Source organism: Triticum dicoccoides, chromosome 2A, assembly GCF_002162155.2.
Source record: "Triticum dicoccoides isolate Atlit2015 ecotype Zavitan chromosome 2A, WEW_v2.0, whole genome shotgun sequence".
Lineage (NCBI taxonomy): Eukaryota > Viridiplantae > Streptophyta > Magnoliopsida > Poales > Poaceae > Triticum > Triticum dicoccoides.
In genome coordinates, this window is record NC_041382.1 from 251,490,340 (window position 1) to 251,515,002 (window position 24,663).

Below are 24,663 nucleotides of genomic sequence, written 5' to 3' on the forward strand. Positions count from 1 at the left end.
CCACCCCCTGAAAATCGACTGACCCAAAAGTCGATTTAGTCGACTAAAGTGTAGCTAAATCGAAGCAGCATCGCAAGCAAGAGCAAGAGCGAGAGCAGCAACGCGAGCAAGAGCAAGAGCAGCCAAGGCAGGGGATCGAGAGCAAGAGCAGAGTAGTAGTGCGAGCGATAGCTAAAGTAACAATAGCTCCTACTGATGTGGACGTCACCGCCGAGGGAGCGACGCCATGGAGGAAGTGGCCGGCGACGCCGCCGTGGATGGAGCTGCGCCGTGTCGGCTCGGGACCGAGCGCCGGCAACACTGTGAGATCGAATCAAGAAAAAAAATGCGGCGATTAGTGTACAACCTCTTTGGTGGCGCCGATTAGGCCGCATCTTCATCCGAGGAAATGGTGATGATGATGCTCTTCCGGTGGTGCAGGTGAAGACGGCGGTGTGGGAATGGAGGTGGCGTGAAAGACGAGGGGAACATCGGGGCAGCTCCTTAGAGGTGGAGGACTGGGTGGCTGAACCAGCGACGACCAGATAGATGACGGATCCTCATCCGGTATGGTGGATGCGGGATGTCGAGGTGTTGCTGTGGATGACGTTGTTGGGGAAGAGGCTCCGGCTGGGCGGCAGACGGAGGAGGGTGTGGGGCTTCACGGGTTTTCCCAGCCTTGGTATACGAATGGGTGGGCGGATGGGATGGGAGTGGGGAACCATGGCTTAGGGACGCGCTTGTCCGAAATATGGGGGTAAGTTACGGAAGTACCCCCACCGATTTTAGGCAGTTCTTTCGGTTTAGGGGTATCACGGGCATTTCGCTTGTTGGGATTTCACAGGAGGTGGGAGTTTTCGCATGCGTTGTAATTTTGGAATAGCAAGGCGCGGGTTGAGATGGAGGCAGTTGTCGGAGCACAACGAGACAAAGATTTATCTTAAATATTTAGGGGCAACAAGGCGCGGGTTGAAGAGGCGGGAGTTTCGCAGCACGATAGGCGGAGATGCTAGCTTGAAATTTCGGCATAACAAGGCGCGACTTGAAATTTCGGGAGAACAAGCTTAATGTGTACCCAAAAGAAAAAAGACAATTTAGACTAGTATGATATACTACATACAATGTGTTTAACACGCACAACACACACAAACACCATTTAGACTAGTAAGGTACACGTGCATTGCACGCATGAGATTTGGCAACCAAATTATGAATAAATACCACATTATAGCATGTAAGCTTTGAGTCATATATGCATGATGTAGATGTTCGTTTAATTCTTATAGTTCATTTCATTCAAAATCATCTAGTTTTTATAAGAAAGCTAAACTTTTTAAGATTCATGGAATTGTGTGTTGTAAGGCATAAAGTAAAAACAAATCATGTAGAAAAACATTTGGGCAATTCTGATACGGAAGATTCTAGAACAAAGAAGAAGTGCTTGTGTTTTGAGGTTTGTGCATTATGCTTAAGTTCAACCATAGAGTCTTCTAGATTGTACATGTGGCAAAATCTGGTGGAATCTAGATGATATCCAACGGCCAGTAGTGCTCAAATTTGCCAGCCCTGCACCATCGGATTGGCCTCATCCAACGACCATCTTTCAAAGTTAAAGTTATCCACACACTATATAAAAAATATAATATATATAGGGGTATAGATATAGATATGTGATGCGAAATCCACCCATCATCTCCAATTAGAATAGTGTGTCCATGCACGGATGCAATGTGGCCAAACGATGTCTGCCATCAGTATCTCAAATTCAAACCAGTCTGACCTTGTTCAATGTGTATACATTACAACATGCTCGTTTCCAAACCACACCACGTAGATCTCCGTTATATTCATGCATGCATGAGTTTCAAACATCATGCTCTCTTATCCAAATATTCAACTTCAACTTTACATTGATTATGACCTCACCTAGTATTTTACACCCACACATTGGTCTTCTCTTTATAATTGTACCATTTCTCTTGTGCATGCATGAACACACACTACCAGTCGACATTATCCATCACACACATGCAATCTTTTTCTTTAGGTCGGTCTCCCATGAAGGCACACACACACACACGTCCCCCTCTCCATCATATCGGGCATTCTTTATCTCTCACGTGCATGCACACCAATCGATGTTCCTCTATGTGTGTGTGTTTATAGCTAGGTCTTTCATAGTTTTCCACATAAACCGATCAATCTATATATCTAGTGAGGTCTCACCCTCTTTCCCACGTCCACATCGACCAATCTATACCTCTCTATATAGGATTACATATATAGCTAATACACCCACATTAATTATATATCCAATGCCCCTCTCTCATAATCCATGCCTTCCGCTTCATCTCCAAGACGCCCGCACAATGGCGAAGACAGGGGGCAGCAAGGGCCCTGCCCCCCTAACATCACTATATATCGAGGCTAATATGGATGTGATCATTAGACAATTGCTGGTAAAAATGGTTTAAGTTGATGAATTGGCCCTCCTCGTAAAGGATTAGCAATGCTTGCCCCCCTAGCTCATGGGACATTTTTCATGGCTCCACCACTACGCGCAACAGCGCACGTTCTCGCCGCTCTCTCTAAATATCGATCTCGCAGTTGTGCACTCCTTCATAGTCTCCCTCCACTCGGCCCCTCGCACCATCTTCTAGCCCCCACCAAATTTTTCCACACGTACAATCTAGCAGACTCCATGGTTGAACTTAAGCATAATGCACAAATCTCAAAACAACAGTGGTTCTCCTTTGTTCTAGAATCTTCCGTATCATAACTGCCCAAACTTTTTTTCTAGTTGAATTGCCATTATTTGTTTTTACTTTATGCTTTACAATGCACAATTCCATGAATCATAAAATAGATTAAGGGCTTCTTTGATTCAAAGGATTCCCAAAGGAATTTTGGAGGATTCTAATCCTTAGGAAATTTTCCTATCTTGGTTGCTTGATTCGTAGGATTGTAAACCATAGGAATTTTTCCATATGATTCATTTGCACTAGATTTCATAGGAAACATCCCATCCACTCAAACCTCTTTGAAAGAATTCTGCGTTTTTTCTATGCACAATCAAACACTCGTACAATCTTGTAGGATTCAAGACGACATTCCACTCTAATCCCATGTTCTTCCTATTCCCGCGTTTTGGAAACCCTACAAATCAAAGAGGCCCTAGGTTTTTTATAAAAATGAATGGATTTTGAATTACATGAACTACAAGAATTAAATGAAGGTCTACATCAGGCATATATGACTTAGAGCTTACATGCTATAGTGTGGTATTTATTCATAATTTTGTTGCAAAATCTGACGCGTGCAATGCACGTGTACCTTACTAGTACTTCGAGTTTGTGCAAAACACAATGGCACGCTACACAATGTCTCTCTTATAGTTCATGAAGCCACGTGGCTCATGTGGAGGCGTTGCCGCGACATCCTTGTGTGGATTGATCACAATGACGTGCTGCTGGTTCCAGAATAATGTACTCGTCCTCCCTGAGCCACACTGGTGGTACATGCATGAAGCGAAGATGTGCACGCATGCCACACACGCACTCATTCCCTCACACGCACACGCGGCTACACGGGCGGACACAATTTTGTACCAAGATCCACCCCATGTGATAATTTGACGCGTGTAAAGTCCTTCACTTCATTGATGGTCAATTAATACAATGCATACAAATTGAGTGGACGTGAGGGCAGAAGAAAGACATTACTACTCCACTGCGCGCATGTGAGTAGTTAAATCATGGGTTGCTAGTAGTACTTCCATTGGTCTCCTTCGTATTTTGTGCGAAATTTTGACAGTAACATAATATTTACGCATCTGAGCAGTGTAGTCTACTTGAAATTTATGTTCCACTAAACTCATCGGGAGCCGTTTTGGGCCTTGAAACCAAAATCCATCAATTTATCTTTACCTTGTTGCCATCACATTCGAAAGTACTAGTGCTACAATTAAGTGCAAGCCTTCTCACACCTACTAGTACGTACCAAACCTGAACGTGTTCCCACTATGCAGGTATTAGTACTAGTGCTAGTACTTAGGTTATACAAAGGGGAACTACCTAACCAAAAATTACTCTACCTTTCCTCCTCATAAGTGCTTCTTCTTCGTCCGTCCTTGCCATGTCCGGTGCGTAGAGCTCTAGGTCGAGAACTACTCGTAACAAGGGAGTGACAACCAAGGCTGTGGAAAAAAAGAGGGCTTGCCGCCACGCAGAGACCTCGAAAGATCTCTCACGGGCTGGCGATGGATCCCAGGAGCGCCCTAGCCGCGGAGGCGAACATGCCAAGCTGGCGGCGCTGGAGTCATTATCCCTCGACGGCATGCCCGATCAGCTCAATAGGCGCCTCAATAAGCAGAAGGAGTTCATCCACGGCTTGGTGGAGCTGCTGAAGGAGAGCCTCGACGACATGCCCACTGAGTTCAATAAGCAGGGGGAGTTGACTGCCGGCTTGGTGATGCTGCTGAAGAAGAGCATTGCCTAGGAGAAGAAGGCGGCCGGCGAAATCCTGCAACTTCAGGAGGACAAGGCGAAGCTCTACCACGAGCTCGACCTGCTGAAGGAGAAGAACGCCGGCTGGAAAAAGCTGCATGAGAGTAGTAGTTCCTCTATGAAGATGCTGCAGGCCCTCGTCATGGAACAAAAGGAGGAGTTGGCGAAGCTCCGCATCGAGCACCCGGCTACTGTCAACGTACGTAATGCGGCCGTGGAACTGATGATGAAGGCTCGCGTCGAGAAATCTCGCGTCATGGACAGAATGAAGAAGATGGCGGAGGAGATGCGCAAGGAGATGGAGGTCGTGGAGGCGATGAAGAAGCAGTTACGACTCCATGGCGAATTAGATATTTGGGGTGATAATCTTCCTTCTTCTTTTGCTCCTGTGTTTCTTCTTTTGCTTCGGGTGTTTCGCCGCACGTGTCACATTCTCTGCGAGGCATGAATAGAACAATGCTAACAATGAGATGCCTAGCAAATTAGATCATTTTTATCGCCATATTGCATGGGGCTGCCGTGTTTCATGCTCCTCCGTCGTACTACTCCAGTGGAAAACTTGAGTATACCGCACGGTTCTTTGCTCCTCCTCAGGTCGTCGGCACACTTATACGAGCAGTCAAATCACAAGGCCCCGCCTTCTAGCAGTAATGAGCCATCAAATCACAGAGGCCCTCACCTCTCGTGAAAAGAACCAAGCTAGAATGCCCGCCCTCTAGCCTTTTAAAAAAATGTATACATTTGTACAGTAGTAGTATCGATGGATTGCGCCATGGAGCAAAACTAACAAGATGAAATTAAAGAAAAAAGGTGGTACATATAGAGAGCGCTCGTCGCCAAATTATGCATATACTATATGACACTACCCACTATGAAGGTACTAGTAACATAGACTAGTAACTAGTCTATGTTACTCTCCACTATGACCAGCCAAAGTCGAGGCGCGGATACCAACGAGGGCCTTGTTGTGTCTATACTTGGACAACTCACCTGACTGCATACGCACCAGGCAGACAAAGCTCTTGTCGTGTTGGTGCCGTGTGCAGCCCGCACATTAACCAAAACCTCGCGCCTCCATCTTAGCCTCCGCATTTTAAACTTCTCAATCTCAAGGCCAAGGAGCAACGTGAAACCTATGATAGAGCCAATCGAATGGTTGAGAACACTACAATTCGTAGCTACAGATGCGTGTGTGAGAGAGGACGAGTGCGTGCGTGCACCTCTTCTTAGAGTACAAGTGTATGTGGGTGGCATCGACCTAGGGAGCAGTGATGGTGCGTGCGAGAAGTCCCGAGAGATAGGTGTAATGCATCTGAAAAAAAGACTAGTCTATAGCTCGCCACGAGGCTATTCCTGTCGAACACCAAGCATAAGATATATATCCGACGGTGCCAGTTTTTGCACGTACACAGCAGTAGAAAAAGAACTAGTACCATGGCATATGCTACACCACGGCCGAGAAAACGTGTCGACGTTACACCATCCGAGAATAGTGCCACACTTCAAAACTAGAACCGTCAATAAATTTTGAGCGCGTCTTGTCACATTCCAAATTACGACTACTACCACGCAATATTTAATTGCAAACCTATTCACACTGATCACAACCTAAATGGTTTCCCACATAGGAGCGTATTAGTAGTACTTGGTTATAAATACTACAATGCTAAGATGACTGCACATTCTTCCTCAACTCCTCATCCACAAAAAACAATCATGTCAATCAAGGCATGGCCAGTGTGAGTTCTGGGTCGAGAGGTTTCCATCAGGGAGAGGTGAGCATGGAAGAGGAAGCACGAGAGATGTCCTGCCTCGCTGTGAAAGCAACCGACATGTCCGGCCGCGTAGCAGTAGCAGCACAGAGGTCTCGCTGCGCTGTTGAAGAAGCACGGAGGTCCCACCGCACCGTCAATGTAGCAGACTAGTCCGGCCATGCCGCGGAAGCAGCAGAGATGCCCCGTCGTGCCGCCGAAGCAGCACGGAGGTCCCGCCGCGCCACGGCGGCCTGGGAAAATTTCTCGCGGGCAGGCAAGGACTCTTACAGGCGCATGCATGTGATGGTCCATAGCCAAATGGATCAGATCTCCGACTGGGCGAGGTTGCAGGACGAGGCTACCAGCATCATCGGCAACTAAAGGAGGCCAATGTGAAGCTCCGGGGCAAGCATGACCTGCTAAGGGCGAAGATCGCCGTAAGGGTGAAGCAGGAGGAGGAGACCGCTGCCTTGTTGCAGAGGACGGGCGTCATCATCAAGAAACTTATGGACGAGAATGCCATGCTCCGCATCGAGCGCAATAGGCTGGTGGAGGAATCCATGGATGCTGCCAAATAGCGTACTAAGGACATGAAACTGATGAAAGAGATCATTGCCCGCCGCGAGAACTAGTCCCCGTGACCTGCAGCGCATAAATAAATTAGAGATCAACGAGCTAGATTGTTGTATGTGTCTTCCTTCTTCTTTTGCCCTTGTGTATTTCGAGCGTAGCTGCATGTGGCTTTTTTAATTATCTTCCTAATTATGTAAGACAATTATTATCCACTCTCATCGTCCTTATATATATATTCACCAGTCTTGATATAAGTCACAGTAGATGCTATATAGTTCCGTCGGGTCTTATATCAAGATCCGTGCAAAATTTTCTTTTCAGGTTTTCTTTTCTCTCTTAAATCTCAGTCGAGTGAGACATTGCCACGCCATTAAACAGTGGCTCGGGCGCCATTAATGGAGACCTTGGGATAGAGGTGGATGGCAGATGTAGGTAAAAGGACTCTCCTCCTGATAAGCACGCGCAGGGGTCTAATCGCACGCCTCCCGTACTCAAATAGCTACCCTGCATGGCGCCTCCTAGCTAATAAAAAAAGGGGACGTGTGGCGGCACGTAAATGGTAAATAGAACACCCACGGTTTCAATAATACTTGTGTTTCCTATTGTAATGTGACAACACTTGTTCCAAAATGACTTTGTTGATTGTTAATGTGTGCGCCTTCGCAAATTGGACAGCAAAATTACCACAACATGTTGGTGCCATGTCATGACACCAAGCCAAGTTTCATGCGTGTTTTGGATTTACAGGAATTAAAAAACCAAGTTTCTCAATGTTTCTAGCTGAGCCATGACGCCCAGATGTTTGAATTTCATTCCCATTTCTGGCATGGGACCTAGAAATTTACCCGAGGACACACATGTGATTTTTCAACCAGCTTTGGTGCACTGGAGCATGTGCTTGTATTTAAAATTTGAATATGCACACAAAGGTGACACGTTCCCTCTCAGAACCACGAGCCTTCTTGAGAGAAGCTCCGATTTGCAAGAAACTTATACCAAAACTTGTTCTTATTCTGCAATTTTTTTACCACAACATGGTAGTACCATGACATGACACCATGCCAAGTTTCATGATTTTCAGGCGTGTTTTTGATTTACAAGAATTTTAAAACCAAGCTTCTCAATGTTCTCAGCCGAACCACGATGCCCAGATGTTGGAATTTCATTCCCAATTCTTGCATGGGACCTAGAAATTCACATGAGGACACACATGTGATTTTTCGATCAACTTTGGTGCACGGGAGCATGTGCTTGTAGTTCAAATTTGAATTATGCACATTAAATGACCAGAAACTCAATTAATGTATAAAAAAGGCCAAACGAACCCGGAATAATTCCAAAATTTAATAGGGCACTCATATAGTTCTATGTTGTCTCTGTAAAGAAAATCTGGGGGGAGGCAGCATATATTGTTTCGCACACAAAGGTATAAAGAAATAAAGAAATAAAGAAATTAGCATACCTATTTAATTCTTGGGTTCCTATTATTTATGCCACTAGTTGTGTATCACTACTTAGTTTTGCCATTAGAAGTTACAACCACTCAAAAAATGCCATCGATCCGTGAGATGCCTGCTCAAAAATGCAATTAGATATCTAAAAAATGCCATCGTTAAGTTAGATGTTTGCTCAGAAATGCCATTAGACATTGTTATTTTCACGTCAAACCCGTTGACATGTTACATGATAAAAATAAGCGATTCTCACAATGATAAGTTAATGGTGTCCAGCACAACACACCCCTCAAATAAAACTAAGCACCCTAGAATTCTTTGACAAAACTAAGCGCCCTGAAATTCTTTGACAACTAAACTGTTGGCTATATGATGTTGGCCATATATATTGTACGTATATAATGTGAAGAAACGAGTGGTAGTACTATACCAACTAAAAGATGAAATGTACGAAATATAACAAGAAGAAACATAACATAGTTCTACTGGGGGCTCAGCACAACACACCCCTCAAATAAAACTAAGCACACCAGAAATTAAACTAAGCAACTAATCCGGTAGACACTGCATTAGAACCACCATGAACAATGACACTGCCACCTTACTTGGAGTCCTCGTCCACGTCCTCGACTTCGTCCTTGTGCCTCTTCCTCTTGGGCGATACTTCTTTGCTTGAACCGCACACTTGGCTCTTGCTCTTCATCCAACCCTTGTAGATATTTAAACAAAGGTAGCCATCCATTGCAGCGTAGTGGATGTAGTCTATATCTAGTACAATCCACTGCCATGCACGATGAAATGTGTGCGGAGGTTTCTTCAGTTCACCATACGAAGGATGAACCATGGCTCCTGGCAGGGTCAACATTGAAGGCTGATCACAGGAGGGCACCAGCCTTCCTTCTGGAGGTCGAAGGGCTCGCCTACAACGAGGCCATCCGACCCAGGATTTCCTTGTCATTCCTAAAGTCTATAGTGACAAATTTGACTTGGCCGCCCTTGAGGAACTTCTTAAATTCCTCGCACTCAACATCGGCATGGCATATGTGGTAGACCAAGAATAAGTCATGCACGCAAACCTGGATCATGGCGGGCTTCTACTTCTCTGCCTCCTTTAGATTCTTCTCGCTTCCCAGGATTGTGGTGTACTCAACATCTAGCCTAGTGACCCACTCATCATTTGAGTTTTCGAACATGCGTTTGAAGCGGGCAAGGCATTCTTTCACCGTTGCGGAAGAACGGGTGTAGATGACATCGAACTCATCGCCGGTGATGGTTCTAACCTTGTACTCATTGCCAATCAAGGAGATTTGGGATGCCATGGATTTGGGAGGAGGCTTAGGATTAGTGGAACTGCCGTAATGTGAAAGGACGGGACGACTAGGAGCGGTTTATCGATTGTAAAAATGTCGAGTGGGGGGCACGTGCGAATGGCAGGGTAGTGGCTTTCCTGGTGGATAAATGGATTCATGCACAGTACTATGGGGGCCCAATTAGATGTCATGTCTACTCGACACCCAATTAAATGGCTTTCGATGTCATGTCAAGCGTCGGGAAAATTACAGGTGATACGAAGCTTTCATTTCTCCCATGATATGGGCTTACAAGAGCCCTTGGATCTGAGATCAAACGGTTGCATGGCGTGATTATAGACCTATGGGTGAATATCCTATCCTGGAGGGTTATTCTGCAAATTTTCAGCAACTTAGCATGCGACCGTTCGATCTCAGATCCAAGGGCTGCCAGCAGCCCGTATCATGGTCGCGCCTACCACGACCACCTCCTCGCTCGTGCGGTCGCACCCATGGAGATTTAACACGGTGCATTAGGCTATCTGATGTTGGCATGTCATACATAGTCATCACTTAGTCACTCATACAACAAGGTTAGCTATAAAGTTGGCTATAAGAGCATTTTTTGTTTACTTCTCTCTATCTCTTTCTTCATAGTATTTATTGCATTTGCCAAGGAGTGACCTCTTCCAATGAAATGGTGCTTAGATGAGGTGCTATGGGCATTAAATGGATTAGCAACTCAAGTCCCCAATGCATACGTGCTTAGTTTTTTGTTGCTAAGTTTGCTTCATCTAGGTACACGCGCTTATCACTGTTTCTTCCTGGGGTCACCAAAGTAGTCTCTCTCTCTTTCTAATTAACTTGCCATCAGACTTTATGCTTATGTGGCAGGCTTAGCACCTGTAGGATCAAGTACAATAGTGGGCTATAAGCCCGCTTTACATGGCATTTTGCATACGTGGGGGAAAGAGGCAAGGAAAAAGTGGAGGAGTGGGCTCTCAAGCAAGAGCCAACCTCTACATGGTGGAGCATCGGGAGAGGCACCTGTATGGAGGTGGTCAAGAATCAGGAGAATCACGCCGGTCATAGCGCCGCAGTTAAAATGATAATGGCAAGTCAAATCACCGGGCCCCACCTGTCCAGCAGCAACTCACTGTCAAATCACACAACCCTACGTTTGCAGCAGCCTACTCCCTCATCTTCTCGCGTCTCTGTCAAACCGACTAGGCGGAACTGCCCCGCCTACCACGCGGGAAAAGCCCCACCCTCAACTTTTAAATAGTATAGTATACTAATTTTGTATCCATGGATTGCGCCATGGAGCAAAGCCTCAAGAAAATGGTGGTACACATGTACGGAGTATACAACACGCCCGTCGCGTTCGCGTCGCACCCCAGACGGTCGGTCGTTCTGGCACGCCACTCTCCAAATGGAACGCGCGTCATATTGTGTTTGCACACACATGTGGGACCAAAATTGAGAATCGACCATTGGCACACTCCCCGGCCCCCAAGTCGGGTGAGTTAATAGAAGAGAGAGATGAGCGATAGTACTACTAGAGAAGTGTTGTAGGAGTACATACGTTGGTACCTGGACGATCCCTGCAAGACACGGAAGATCAGTTTGTCCATGCATGTGACCAGACTCTAGCAGACACGCCTGGATTGGCTATCGTCTACATGTCGTGCAGGCTGTGTTGTACATGGCTGTAGTTCTAGTGAGAAATCTAAAAAAGGTTTCTTGTCATCTCGCAAAATTAGGTGTCATGTGTTTCGGATCACTGCGAGGGTTAAACAGCGACAACTGAGTTGGGCTAGTCATTGGGGGCACATGCACGCAGACTACTCGGCTACCATCTAGGTCAAGCCGGCTATGTTAATTAGGACATCTATCGACGGACCCCTTTTCTACGAGTTTATCTTTAATTTGAGCTTTGATCCTCGTCTAGTTTGTCCGTCGGGATTCATCTTGTCTCCTTTGGGCAGTGAGGTTATGATTTCTTGTCATGTGGCATTTTTTCATGTTATATGTTATAATCCGGTGCTTCAGATCAAAATGACGACAACTGCGCCTCCGAGGCATGTGCATGAAGACTTCTGGACAGTCATTGTCGAGGTCAAGCCGGCTCCGGCCAGTAGACAAAAGAAAACTAGTACTCCACTATATAGGCAGGAGCCTCCACGCTTGCTTGCTAGTGTTTCTCTCTTCACACTGTCTCGTCCTCTCCAGATCTAAACACGATAGAGGCGGCCACACACTCTCTCTCTACTCACCACTGGTCACAGATCCAGCCGGATCATCTCCGCCGGGGAAGGTGAGATGGTGCAACGTTCACGCGGTCGTCCTCGGCGACGACTCCTACCCACTGCCATCGCGTCCTGATTAGCGTGTCTTGCCGTTCTCTCCCAAGCATCGCTGGCGAGGGAGGGCCTCCCACCCCTTCTTCCTCGCTGCCGTAGTGTGAGCAGATCCGGCCTCTCGCTGCCCACCTAGCGACATCCCGACGACCCTCAGGTATAACTTCCTTCAAAACCGGCCTTGCTCTACTTCCTGAGCTCCTGACGTCGCTGCATTTGTATCTTTTACTATTTCTCAGGGCCCCTCGTAGATAGGATCGGTCAGCTGTTCAAAAACCACCTAATTTTTTACTGTTAAGAGGTAAAACTAGTTCATGCACTCGAATCTAGTACTACTTGGTTCAAACAAGGAAGAAAGGGGGTGGGGGTGGGGAAGATTTGTTACCTGAATCTAGGACTTGGTCGAAAGAGGAAATAATAGGAGCGAAAAGTAGTAGAGACTGGCTACCCAACTGGTCTCTAGGTCCAATAGGGAAATAAAGGGAACGCAGTACAAACTCAATATAAACCCGATCTATTGGTTGAAAAAGGAAAGAAAGTGGGGAGTGGGGACAAGTCAATAGAGTAAGTCCAGCACTAGATTTGCTAGCCTCACACAGTATAAGGTGGCTATATACCAAACAAAAATGGGCCAACCCAGATATCCTCTTCTGATGTTTTTTGCCCCAAGCCGCTCTTATGTAATGCCACTGGTAAAATGTAGTAGTCGCACTGTTAAAAGTAAGGACATGTTAAACCAATGTTGTTTTCAATGTAATGCCTCCAATAATATGAATCAATGGCACTTTTTTCATGTCCTGCTAAATTTCCCATTAAGATAAGTTGCTTCTTTTTGTTAGAGATGCAACTGTCCTGGTCCGCCTAATCTCCCGTGCCCAAATACCGACTCTGTAGCAACTGTTAATGTAATGTTGCTGGTAAAATGAAGAAATGGCACCATCAAAGTAATGTTGTATTTAATGGTTGTCATAGTTAATCCTAATGCCCACACTAATATCTAGCAATGATGCTAGAAATTGCTACTGTACTTGTACGATTGCCATTCAGATAAGGAACATGGTTTTTTCATTTAATGCATGCTTCATGACTTGTTAGTCACCCTCCTTTCCACCTTTTTTGTGCAAATAGAGATATACATTTCACGCTTGATCTTAGTTAACTGCACAAATGATATCCAAATGATCTTAGTTGACCATTCCAGGAGCTTCACGACCAACCTTGATGTTGCTCAATTTTATTGCAACTAATGAAGAAGAAGCTCTGTGGGTTTCGTTTTCTGATGGAAATGGAACCGGGGCTGGAGCCCTTTTCTTAAAAGAAGAAGAAGAAGAAGCTGCTAGCTCATGGGACATTGCTTCATTTTAGGTGAACTGCACCAAAAGGTTGCATGAATTGAATCATCCATGTTGGTGACTTGTGTCATCCCTTCTATGATGGCGTTGACTGCAGATATGGTTCCCATCACGAGGTATGTTCCTTTTTGGTCTGACCGTTTGCCAAAGATCCTGCATGTTGATCCTGCTCTTGTGCTACTGTTTTGGCACTGCCATGATAAAGCAGTAATGTTATTATTTTGCACCTTAATCTAGTGGCACTATTAATTTGAGGCAATTTTTTGTCACCGCTAGTTCCACTGTTTTTTAATATATCGAAAGAGGGGGTTCCCTCCGATTTCATTAAAGTAACCCAACCATAGAGAACCATTATCCGACAACATCTCAGTGTAAACGGGCAGTTATGCAACTACTACTAGAACGGACTTAGTACTAGCAGGAGACAAGTTCGTCGCATAAGCTAGGCAGGTAGGGGGATGCAGCACCAACTCGACCAAGTTTGGATTACAACCCAAATGCTACCACAGAAACATCAGGGGGAAGATAGGGACTAAAAGAGCCAACTTCAGCATCCCAGTCTAAGCACCCCCGGCCTTCAACCTTGCGACACATGGTACACCTCGTTTGCCACCTGCTCGACCCTAGTGTCACTGATAAAATGAAGTAATAATATAGTTAAAATAGAGTGAGTGTCCTCTATCATTTCATTTCCAATGTAGACAAAGAAAGTACTTCTCTTTGTTAATGTATGTTTCATAAACCAGTCCCATTGTTAATGTTTAAGCGTTTCTGCAACCTAGGGTGCTTAATTTTAGTTGATCTGCACAAAAATAGTGATTTGAATGTCTCAAGGCCCCTCCTTGTACTACCGATGTACACTGATGTTCATCACTGGCAGAAGGTGTATCGGGGAGACTTGGGATGATTTCCAGTATGAGGCGTGGCGTACCGTATGAGGCGTCACAGGGCCCATCTCGCCCTCGCAGCATGGCATACTATGATACTATCGCAATATTTTCTTCTACTTTTTGCATGTTTCATCAACTAGTGCCACTATAATGTAATCACGCTTTTTCATTATCTATGCAAACAGGGTTATTCAGCTGCATTTTGGTGGAACTACACAAATGTACGGATGGAACCGACATATATGCAGAGTGCGGGGTGTGCCAAGTAAAAATTACCGACACCAACCATGCTCCATGCATGCATTGGCGTCCACCACCAATGGGATGTGTGGCGCTCTTTGTGGATGGATCTTTCTCGGCAGCAAATCCTCTAACCAAATACTAGTAGCTTATATTGGCAGTTTTCTAGGGAGTACTCTTTTCTGAAAGAAGCACCAGTCTATTTTTCTTTATTTGTACACAATGTCACAACTTTGACCCAAAGTTCCAGAGCTATTTAAGGGTGATTGGCGTAGTACTCGGAGACTGATTGTAAGCATGATTTTCATTAGCTGTCACACTGATTGTAAGCATGAGCAGGTGGAAGATTAGGTTAGTGTGAAGCTTACCTTAAACCCTACCGCCGCCATTGAAACGAGGCGAGCATCGAGGGAACCATGGAGAACAGCGGGGGAGCGATGTTGCACCATCCGACCTCCTCTTGCGGTGGGAGAACGGATACTCATGTGGCTTCGACTGGCTCTGCACCCTCACGAACGGCACACCGTACTCGATCGATTCGTTATCCTCTGGCTGCTCGACCTTCGACCTGTACGCCCACCGCCTCCACCTGACTTTCGCCTCGGGAGAATTTGTCTGCTCCATCGCCCAGAGAAGACACTCGATGAACTCGAAGGACTGCGGCATGACTGCCGCCGAGGAGTACATGTACATCTCTGCCCTCATCGCCGCTGTCTCGCTCTTTCACATACAGTGCCACATGGCCCTCACCATCCTTGAAATCTCCCACTCATTGTCAAACCAAGTAAGGATCTCCTTCAACCTGGCTAACTTTGCCTGGTCTCCGCCGGCGATCTGCCTGATTCGCTGCTGCATCCTCTCCATGTCCAGTGCTAGCTTTGGAAGATGGGAGGAGAGAGGGTGGTCTTGCAATAGAGAATAGGGAGAGGCGAGACGGTGGTTTTGGAATGGAGATGATGGAGAGGAGAGGAGGTGGTTTTGCAATGGAGAAGAGGGAGAGGCGACACGGTGGTTTTCGAATGGAGATGATGGAGAGGAGAGGAGGTGGTTTTGCAATGGAGAAGAGGGAGAGGAGCGTGCGACAGCGATTTAGGATTGGACGAGAGGGCCGGCGCGCTGTGACTGGATAAAAATCAAAATCAATTTACCCTTCAATTAAGAAAGCGACCCCACATTAACTAGTCTCCCTTTTATTCTGGGTCATAATTGACCATGATTTTCGCAAATAAAATATATGTTATACGTTGCAAAATAATATAATTTGAAAGTACATTCAGATACGAACCAAACGATACAATTTTTGGTGACATGCATTCACATTTTGCTTGTACAATATAGTACGTGGTCAAACTTTGACCCAAAATACGCAAAACAAAAAAAATACTTCCAAGACCAGTCCCGCTCTTCTCCTCTTAAACCACCGCCGCTCCTCTCCTGTTCCAATCTAAATCCAGCGCCGCTCCTCTCCTCTTCCATTTCAAAACCACCGCCCCTCCTCTCCTGTTCCAATCCAAAACCAGTGTCACTCCTCTCCCGTTCTAATCCAAAACCAGCGCTGCTCCTCTCCTCTTCCATTCAAAAACCACCGCCAGCGAGGGAAGGTGTTGTGGAGAAGTAGATCGATGGAGGAGTACAATCGATACGTGAGGATCGCAGACGGCGACCCTGTGAAGCTAGCTAGGATGTTGGAGATACGGTCTTGGTTTGACAACAAGGGCTAACTAGCGGCGACGTCGATATCCATGGCCAAATATCTGCAACAGAGCGAAAAGGCGGCGATACTCCCGGAGGGAGTCGCACGGGAGTACATAGAGCTACTCCTCTAGGCCATGGAGCAAACAGATTCACCGAATCCGATCGTGAGGGAGCGGTGGTGGAAGTATCGATCCCACATGGAGCATCCACCAGAGATTGAAGGATCGAGCATCTACAGGGTGCCGTTTGTGAGGCTGTCGTGCCAGAGCGAGCCGGTGGAGTCTTTGTTGACCGAACCCAACTGCAAGAGGAGAAAAATAGTTGGCCCGACGATGCTTCCCCTCCATCCTCTCCCTCGCCGTTCACATCGTCTCACGGGGAGGCTGTCTGCCGCCGAGGAATAGGAGGGACTGCCCCCAGCCCAGTAGTCGGGCAGGTTGTGAATTGTCAGGAGGAGCTTAGGTTTGTCAGTATTTGCGGGTTGTGAATTGTGTTTTGTGTTGTGTATTTTGAGAGTACTTTCAGATATGAATGTCTTTTCAATTTCAGGTTTGCAGTATTGAGCATATGAAGTATTTTATGAATTCTAGAGATCTATTTTTAGCACTTTAAAAATGTAGTTTCATAGGAGTATAAAAGTGCAGACAATGTGATTCTCAGAGAAGAAACTTCAAGTTTTAGTTTCAGATAAGAAACTCCAAGTTCAGTTTCAGATAAGAAACTGCAACTTTCAGAGGCAGAGCATTTATATTAATACGGCCTTTTCAAACAGTGCTAATATCAAGTTGGAAGTTTTAGTCATGGTCGAAACTGGAATTACCAGCCAGTTAACATCATGCTGATCAACATTCATGCATAGTACATCTTCATATGATGCACAATCAAAAAGATATGCTATTTTCAAAATGCGCACACAATGTCGAGTGTGCGAAAACAGAGAAAATGAGGGATGAAGTTTTGTCAAGTGTTGGACGTGGTGTGCGTAGATGACAATTGGGACCCACATGTCAATAAAGGCAGATGCAAAAAATTTGAAGATGTTTTCTCTGCACAGGGGGAATCGAACCCAGGCGGAACAACTATCGGGTAGTGTCACTCGGCCACTAGGCTAGTTCAGTTGTTTCATTACTAGTAAGGCACTTCCTCAGGTGGTCGGATCACCTCCTGCGACTTTGTGCGCTCGCCGCGACGCCGCTATCTGCTGCTGTGAACATGCTGAACAAACGAGATGAATCTGGAGAGGACTGTACATGGAGAGGCGGAAAATCGGGACCCACCAGGTCTATGGTCATACGCAAGCAAGTGCCCCATCGAAAAAAATACTTCCTACTAATGATATACTGACGTTGGGGCCCACGGGTTTGTCAACATAGTTACATTTTTTAGGTGCTTCAACATAGTTACTATAGGAGATAAATTCACAACGAAGCCGGGGAGCTGGCAGGTATCATTTATTATCACTGGGGCAGCAAGTATCAGCTGGGTTTTCGGCTGCCCCGTCTAGGCTTTCTTTTTTAACATGCGCAACCCACGACCTCGGATGGGAGGTCCATAGGCCTGTTTGTATTTTCTTGAGGGCCGTCATGTATCGACCAGCCTATGGACCTCCCATCCGAGGTTTTATTTTTCCTGAAACATCGACAGCCCAATTTATGTTTTTTGTTGAAGAAAACACATAGGTCTGTTCTATTTTTCTATATAAGAATAGGAACGCCTGGTCCAACTTATTTTTCCCTTCTAACTATATTATATATATATAAACTATTTTATATGTTATTATATATTATTGTTATTGTCATCATATATTTAACAGATACTTACATATGTAAGAAAACAATATCCCACATCTTATTAACTTATAAAAATAATTTCTTAACAATAAAATCCTGGATTTTTTTGGCAACGAAAATCCTGGTGATTGTGTACAAAAGCTTGGTAAGATTTAAGGACCAATGTAATAATAAATCACTTATTATTTAAATACATATATAACAAGATGCTCAACCCCTATTTACTTTTTGATAATGTTGATGCGCCCACCCCAACATTATAATTAGAATCAGCCCAGTAAAATCTTGTATTTTGAGAAAGTGCAAATGGCATGTAATTTTTTAGGAAAAACATAAATGGGCCGCATGGACGCTACATCTAATGGACTGTAATTAAAAAAACGATCAAATTGATTATAAATTCTACCCCGCAAAAAAGACTGTAAATTCTGAAAAAATGGGTTCAATATGTGCCACATTTTTGGAGGCTGAAATGTGGGCCAATAGGTCGAAGCCAATGCAAGTCGTTGTCAACTTAGTCAACAAATGATTCTGACATCGTTAGCCGTTGGATTTACATCCAACAACCGGCATCCATCTTCAATCTCTCGTCTTTTTCCTCCAGCACCGTTGGAACCACCTGCTCCCACCTCCTGCTGCTAGTAGTTCTGCTTAGCATGCTTCGCTGGGAAGCGCTACTCCACCGTTGGCCAGGCCATCCCTCCACCCCTCCACACCTCCTGTTCTTCTCCACTGACTGTCGAACCACACCGCACCAGAACCAGTTAACCCTCGTACACCTCTCCGCCTGCGACATTGCTCCCGCGTCTTCCCATCTCCGGCTCATTGCTGTCCGGGGCCTCGCCGTAGTCCACCACTTTGGATGCGCTCGGCGCGGAGTGGTCAACATGGTCAACGAACGACACCATCGGAAGTAGATTGTGCATGGAGAGGCTGACAGCTGGGTCCACGACCGCACACAAGGAAATGCCTCCTTATAACACGCAAAATAATGATTCCTCACCTGACAGCTGGGACCCACTGGAAGGGCCTCTGTATTTCGCAAAAAAACGTTCCCACCGCTGACAGATTGGACCCACCAGCTATATCTTCGCACGCAAGGAAGTGCCTCCTTATTATGCATAAAAAAATGAATACCCACTGCTAGCTGGGACCCACAATAGTGGGAGGCTGACTTGTGGGCCAACTAAGTTGACGGGGACGGAGGGCTTTGTCAACTTAGTCAATATGAACGATTGTAGCTCCAGTGACCGTACGATGTCCATCCAACGGCCGTAGTGCTTCTTCAACCTCTGGTCTTCTTGCTGCAGCTGCCCAAACCAGTGCCGGTCGTGCCTCGTGCTCCTGCCTCCCGTGGCAGGCTGCGATGCCGTGGAGGCCTCACCACCCCTACTACTCCCACCGCTGGCCAGACCATCCCTCTACTCACCCACACCCCTTGTTATTCTCGGTGTCGGTAGCCTCACACCACAGAGAACCAGTGAACCCTCATACTCCTCTACGCGTGGGCATCCACAGCCGCGTCTACCTCGGCTCCACGTCGTCCCCTTCCTAGGCCTCGCCGTTGTCCACCGCCCTGGTGCTCTCGGGTGGCGTGGTCAAGGTGGTCAAGGAACAGCTTCCATCGGACATGGACTGTATGTGGAGAGGCTGACAGCTAGGTCCACGGCCGCAGCAAGGAAGTGCCTCCTTATTACCTGGAAAATAATGATTCCTCCACCTGACAGCAGGGACCCATCGGACGGGCAACCGTATTTCACGAAAAAAACGATTCCCCCCTGACTGCTGGGACCTACCAGCGACATCTTCGCACACAAGGAAGTGTGTCCGGGCAAAAAAACGATTCGCCCCCCTGACTACTGGGACCCACCAGCTACATCTTCGCATGCAAGGAAGTGCCTGACAGTCGGGACCCACCTGGTCGAAGCATACATAGCATCGTCATTCTGGTCATGAACGTGTACGTACATATTGGTTGATATAGAGGCGTGCATGTGTCATAGTAGAGGCGCACACGTAGCATGTACACGTACGTACAACGACCAGCGTGCAAGAAAGAAAATACGGCCACATACGTACATACGGGTGGGGTCTCGAACGCCTACTCGCGCATACGTACGGCCAGGGATCGTGTACATGGCTGGGTCGGAACGGAGAAACAACATCGTCGTCGCTTGCAAAAAAACAACGTCATCGTCGTGTTCATGGGGAGGCAACAGAATGCGTCATGTTCATCGGGAGGCAACGGAACGCGTGGGAGCCAACCGGCTTGGACGGAACAGCCGATGGAAACGAGGCTGGTGTATCACAGAACGGAGTAAACGACCTTTTGTTTGACCGGCCACATTCGAAACGGGATCCTGTTCATCGGGATGGGTCTGGCATACCGCAAAATGGAGGAAACGGACCTCCTACGGTCGAAACGGGGTCCTGTTGATCGGGAGGGGTGTGGCGTACCGCAAAACGGAGGAAATGGACTTGTGTCGGAGCTTTACGGTCGAAACGGGTCCTGTTCATCGGGAGGGGTGTGGCATACCGCAAAATGGGACTCTACGGGATACTGTTCATCTCCATCGTTGACCCCCTCCAGCCTCCATGGGCTACTACTAATCCACCATCGACCTCCTCCAGCCTCCACCTGCGACTGTTCATCCACCATCGACCTCCTCCAGCCTCCACCTGCGACTGTTCATCCACGGGCTCCTGTTCATCCAGCCTCCACCGCGCGCTACTCCACCGGCTACTGTTCAACCAACCCTCTCCACGGGCTCCTGTTCAACCACCCCTCCACGGGCTACTGTTCATCCAGCCCTCCACCGTCTACTGTTCATCCAGCCCTCCACGGGGTTGTCCTATTCATCCAGCCCTCCACGGGGTCCTGTTCATCCAGCCACAACCGGCTCGATCGATCGGGGTCCTATTCGTCCAGAGGCAACACCACGGGGTCCTGTTCATCCAACCCCACCAGGAACTGTTCATCCAAACCCCCAGCAACGCTCACTGTTCATCCAGAGGCAGCATCGATCGGCTTCAGTTAGCAGCAGTAGCGAAGGAATCGCTCGATCGGGTTTAGTTAACAGCCATCGATCGATCACTCGAGTTCAGTAACGCGTAGCCTGCAGTGCAATCGCTCGGGTTCAGTAGGCGAACGCCTCACTCGGGTTCAGTTAGAGCCCAATGCCTCGCACCCATGCGCGTGCGTGTACGAGAGAAATGCGCAAACCATCGTGCATCGCTTGGCCCCGACCACCCACCATAACCGGGAAAACCCCGATATTTTCCTCGCCCTCGCTTCTACCACGGTTTTTCCGTCATGGATGGCCCAAAGAATGTCATGCAGCTGCGTCTCCGGCCCACCCAGGACAAAAAGCCCATTTTTTGTCATAGAAGTAGGATCCCACCACATCTATGATGATACCGGGTTTTGTCACAATTATCGTCATAGAAGTGTCATAAGTATGACAGAAAAAAAAATTCATTTGGCCCAAAATGTCACGATGTGTCTTTTTTTGTAGTGTATGCACACGTAAGATCTATCTAGGTGATGCATAGCAACGAGAGGGAAGAGTTTGTCCATGTACCCTCGTAGACCATAAGCGGAAGCATTATGACAACGCGGTTCATGTAGTCGAACGTCTTCACGATCCAACCGATCCTAGCACCGAAAGTATGGCACCTCCGCGATCTACACACGTTCAGCTCGGTGACGTCCCATGAACTCTTGATCCAGCTGAGTGTCGAGGGAGAGCTTCGTCAGCACGACGGTGTGATGACGGTGGTGATGAAGCTACCGACGCAGGGCTTTGCCTAAGCACTACGACGATATGACCGAGGTGGATTATGGTGGAGGGGGGCACCGCACACGGCTAAAAGCAATCAACTTGTGTGTCCTAGAGTGCCCCCTGCCGCCGTATATAAAGGAGCAAGGGGGGAGGCCGGCCGGCCCTAGGGGTGCGCCAAGGGAGGAGGAGTTCTCCTCCTAGTAGGAGTAGGATTCCTCCTTTCCTAGTCCTACTAGGAGGAGAAGGGGAAAGAGGGAAAGGAGAGGAAGAGGAGAAGGAAAGCGGGGGCGTGCCCCCTTCCCTAGTCCAATTCAGACTCCCTATAGGGAGGGGGTGCGGCTGCCCCTTGTGGGCTGCCTCCCCTCTTCCCTATGGCCCATGTAGGCCCAATCTTTCCCCGGGGGGTGTGTGGGTCTGGTAACCCTCCGACACTCCGGTTTTCTTCAAAATCACCCGGAACACTTTCGGTGTCTGAATATAGTCGTCCAATATGTCAATCTTTATGTCTCGACCATTTCGAGACTCCTCGTCATGTCCGTGATCATATCCGGGACTCTGAACTACCTTCGGTACATCAAAACACATAAACTCATAATACAATTCGTCACTGAACGTTAAGCATGTGGACCCTACGGGTTCGAGAACTATCTAGACATGAACGAGACAAATCTCTGGTCAATAACCAATAGCGGAACCTGGATGTTCATATTGGCCCCCACATATTCTACGAAGATCTTTATCGGTCAAACCGCATAACAACATAAGTTGTTCCCTTTGTCATCGGTATGTTACTTGCCCGAGATTCGATCGTTGGTATCTCAATACCTAGTTCAATCTCATTACCGGCAAGTCTCTTTACTTGTTCCGTAATGCATCATCCCATAACTAACTTATTAATCCCATTTCTTGCAAGGCTTATAGTGATGTGCATTACTGAGAGGCCCTAGAGATACCTCTCCGATACTCGGAGTGACAAATCCTAATCTCGATCTATGCTAACTCAAAAAACACCATTGGGGACACCATTAGAGCATCTTTATAATCATCCAGTTACGTTGTGATGTTTGATAGCACACTAAGTGTTCCTCCGGTATTCGGGAGTTGCATGATCTCATAGTCATAGGAACATGTATAAGTTATGGAGAAAGCAATAGCAGTAAACTAAACGATCATCGTGCTAAGCTAACGGATGGGTCAAGTCAATCACATTATTTTCTAATGATGTGATCCCGTTTATCAAATGACAACTCTTTGTCCATGGCTAGGAGAATTAACCATCTTTGATCAACGAGCTAGTCAAGTAGAGGCATACTAGTGACACTCTGTTTTTCTATGTATTCACACATCTACTAAGTTTCCGGTTAATACAATTCTAGCATGAATAATAAACATTTATCATGATATAAGGAAATATAAATAACAACTATATTATTTCCTTTAGGGAATATTTCCTTCAAATAGACAGTGTGTTGATGATGAACTCCTTGCTCTTGTGCTTCAAATGATAGTCTCCCCAACACTCAACTCTCTCTCAAAGATTTGGATTTGGTGGCAAGATGATTTGAGTGGAAAGCAACTTGAGGAAGGCTAGAGATAAAGATTCAAATGGTTGGAATGGAATATCTTGGTCTCAACACATGAGTAGGTGGTTCTTGACGATGACATGTACCTAGGGTAGGGAAATAGACCTGATCTAAGCACCCTTCCCAAGGAAACTGCCTTACAGTCAAGGACATTCAAAAGATAGCAAATTCCACCGACTGAAATCACCACAGGATGCAACCCACTCGACCGAGGGTTCCACTCGGATAACCCAATTCCATTCGACCAGGATATAATCATTCGACCATATCAGAAACCACTCGGAATATAGAAGGTCTAAGGTCACTCTGGATGACAACGGTCAGGCATTCACTCTGTAGTCTTAATGATCATTTATATGACTTTAATACTGACATTACCAGTAACGTCCCCTCTTTATGTACATTGAACCCTATGTAACGGGGGAGGGCTGGGGTCCTGGCGCACTCTATATAAGTCACCCCCTCCTCTGGGACAAGAGTTCGCACCCCCTATAACTTCACACATAATCCAGTCGACCGCCTCAGGGCACCTTGATGTAGGGCTGTTACTTCCTCTGCGAAGGGCCTGAACTCGTAAATCTTGCATGCACAACCTCATCGTAGCTAGGATCTTGCCTCCTCTTACGTACCCCCTAGTCTACTGTCAGACTTAGAACCACGACAGTTGGCGCCCACCTTTGGGCAGGTGTCTTAGCGACTTCCGGTGAGGTTGCGATTTCTCCGATCCCCATCATCATGGTTTCTCACGGTTGTTTGGCTGAGGGCCGCGAGATCCGTCTCGACGCACTTTTCTTCGTCGCCGAGTACTCCGCCTGGCTCCAGGAGGCCCCCCTCGACGTCGAGACACTTCCCGTCCGCGGGGCGACGCACTTTCGCGCGGGCATTCGCGGCGTCCTTCTGCGGTAGCTATCAACCCAGTATCGATCGGCCCCGTGATTTCTTCGCTCCCCACTGTTCACCGTCGCAAGCAATCCGGTCGGTCATGGCTTTAGCGGTGGGTGAAGAATGCGGTGGCACGTCAGTCAGCCACCCCTCAAGTCACGGCAATCGAGCCCAACGAATCTCTCTACGACCTGTTCGACTGGCTCCGTCGAGACCCAATCCGAGTGCGACAGCAGCGACCCTGTGGCGGAAGTCCTGAATGTTTTAGCAATGGTGGCGGCGACGGCGATGGTGACCCGTCGCACGTTCACGAGGAGTACCACCCCGAAACCCTCTCTTCTCAGCAGAGGGAAGAACTTCACCGTTGCAACGTGGAGGCTCTCCACACACCCATTGTTGGAGAGACCTCTGAGGCTCGGGCCTTGGAGGCAGCGCGCCTGGCCACTTTGGCTAAGCGCACTCGACTGGAGAACCTTCAGCACGCACTCGACGAACGCGCCCGGCAGCAGATCCCTAAGTCCAGTCGACGACAGTG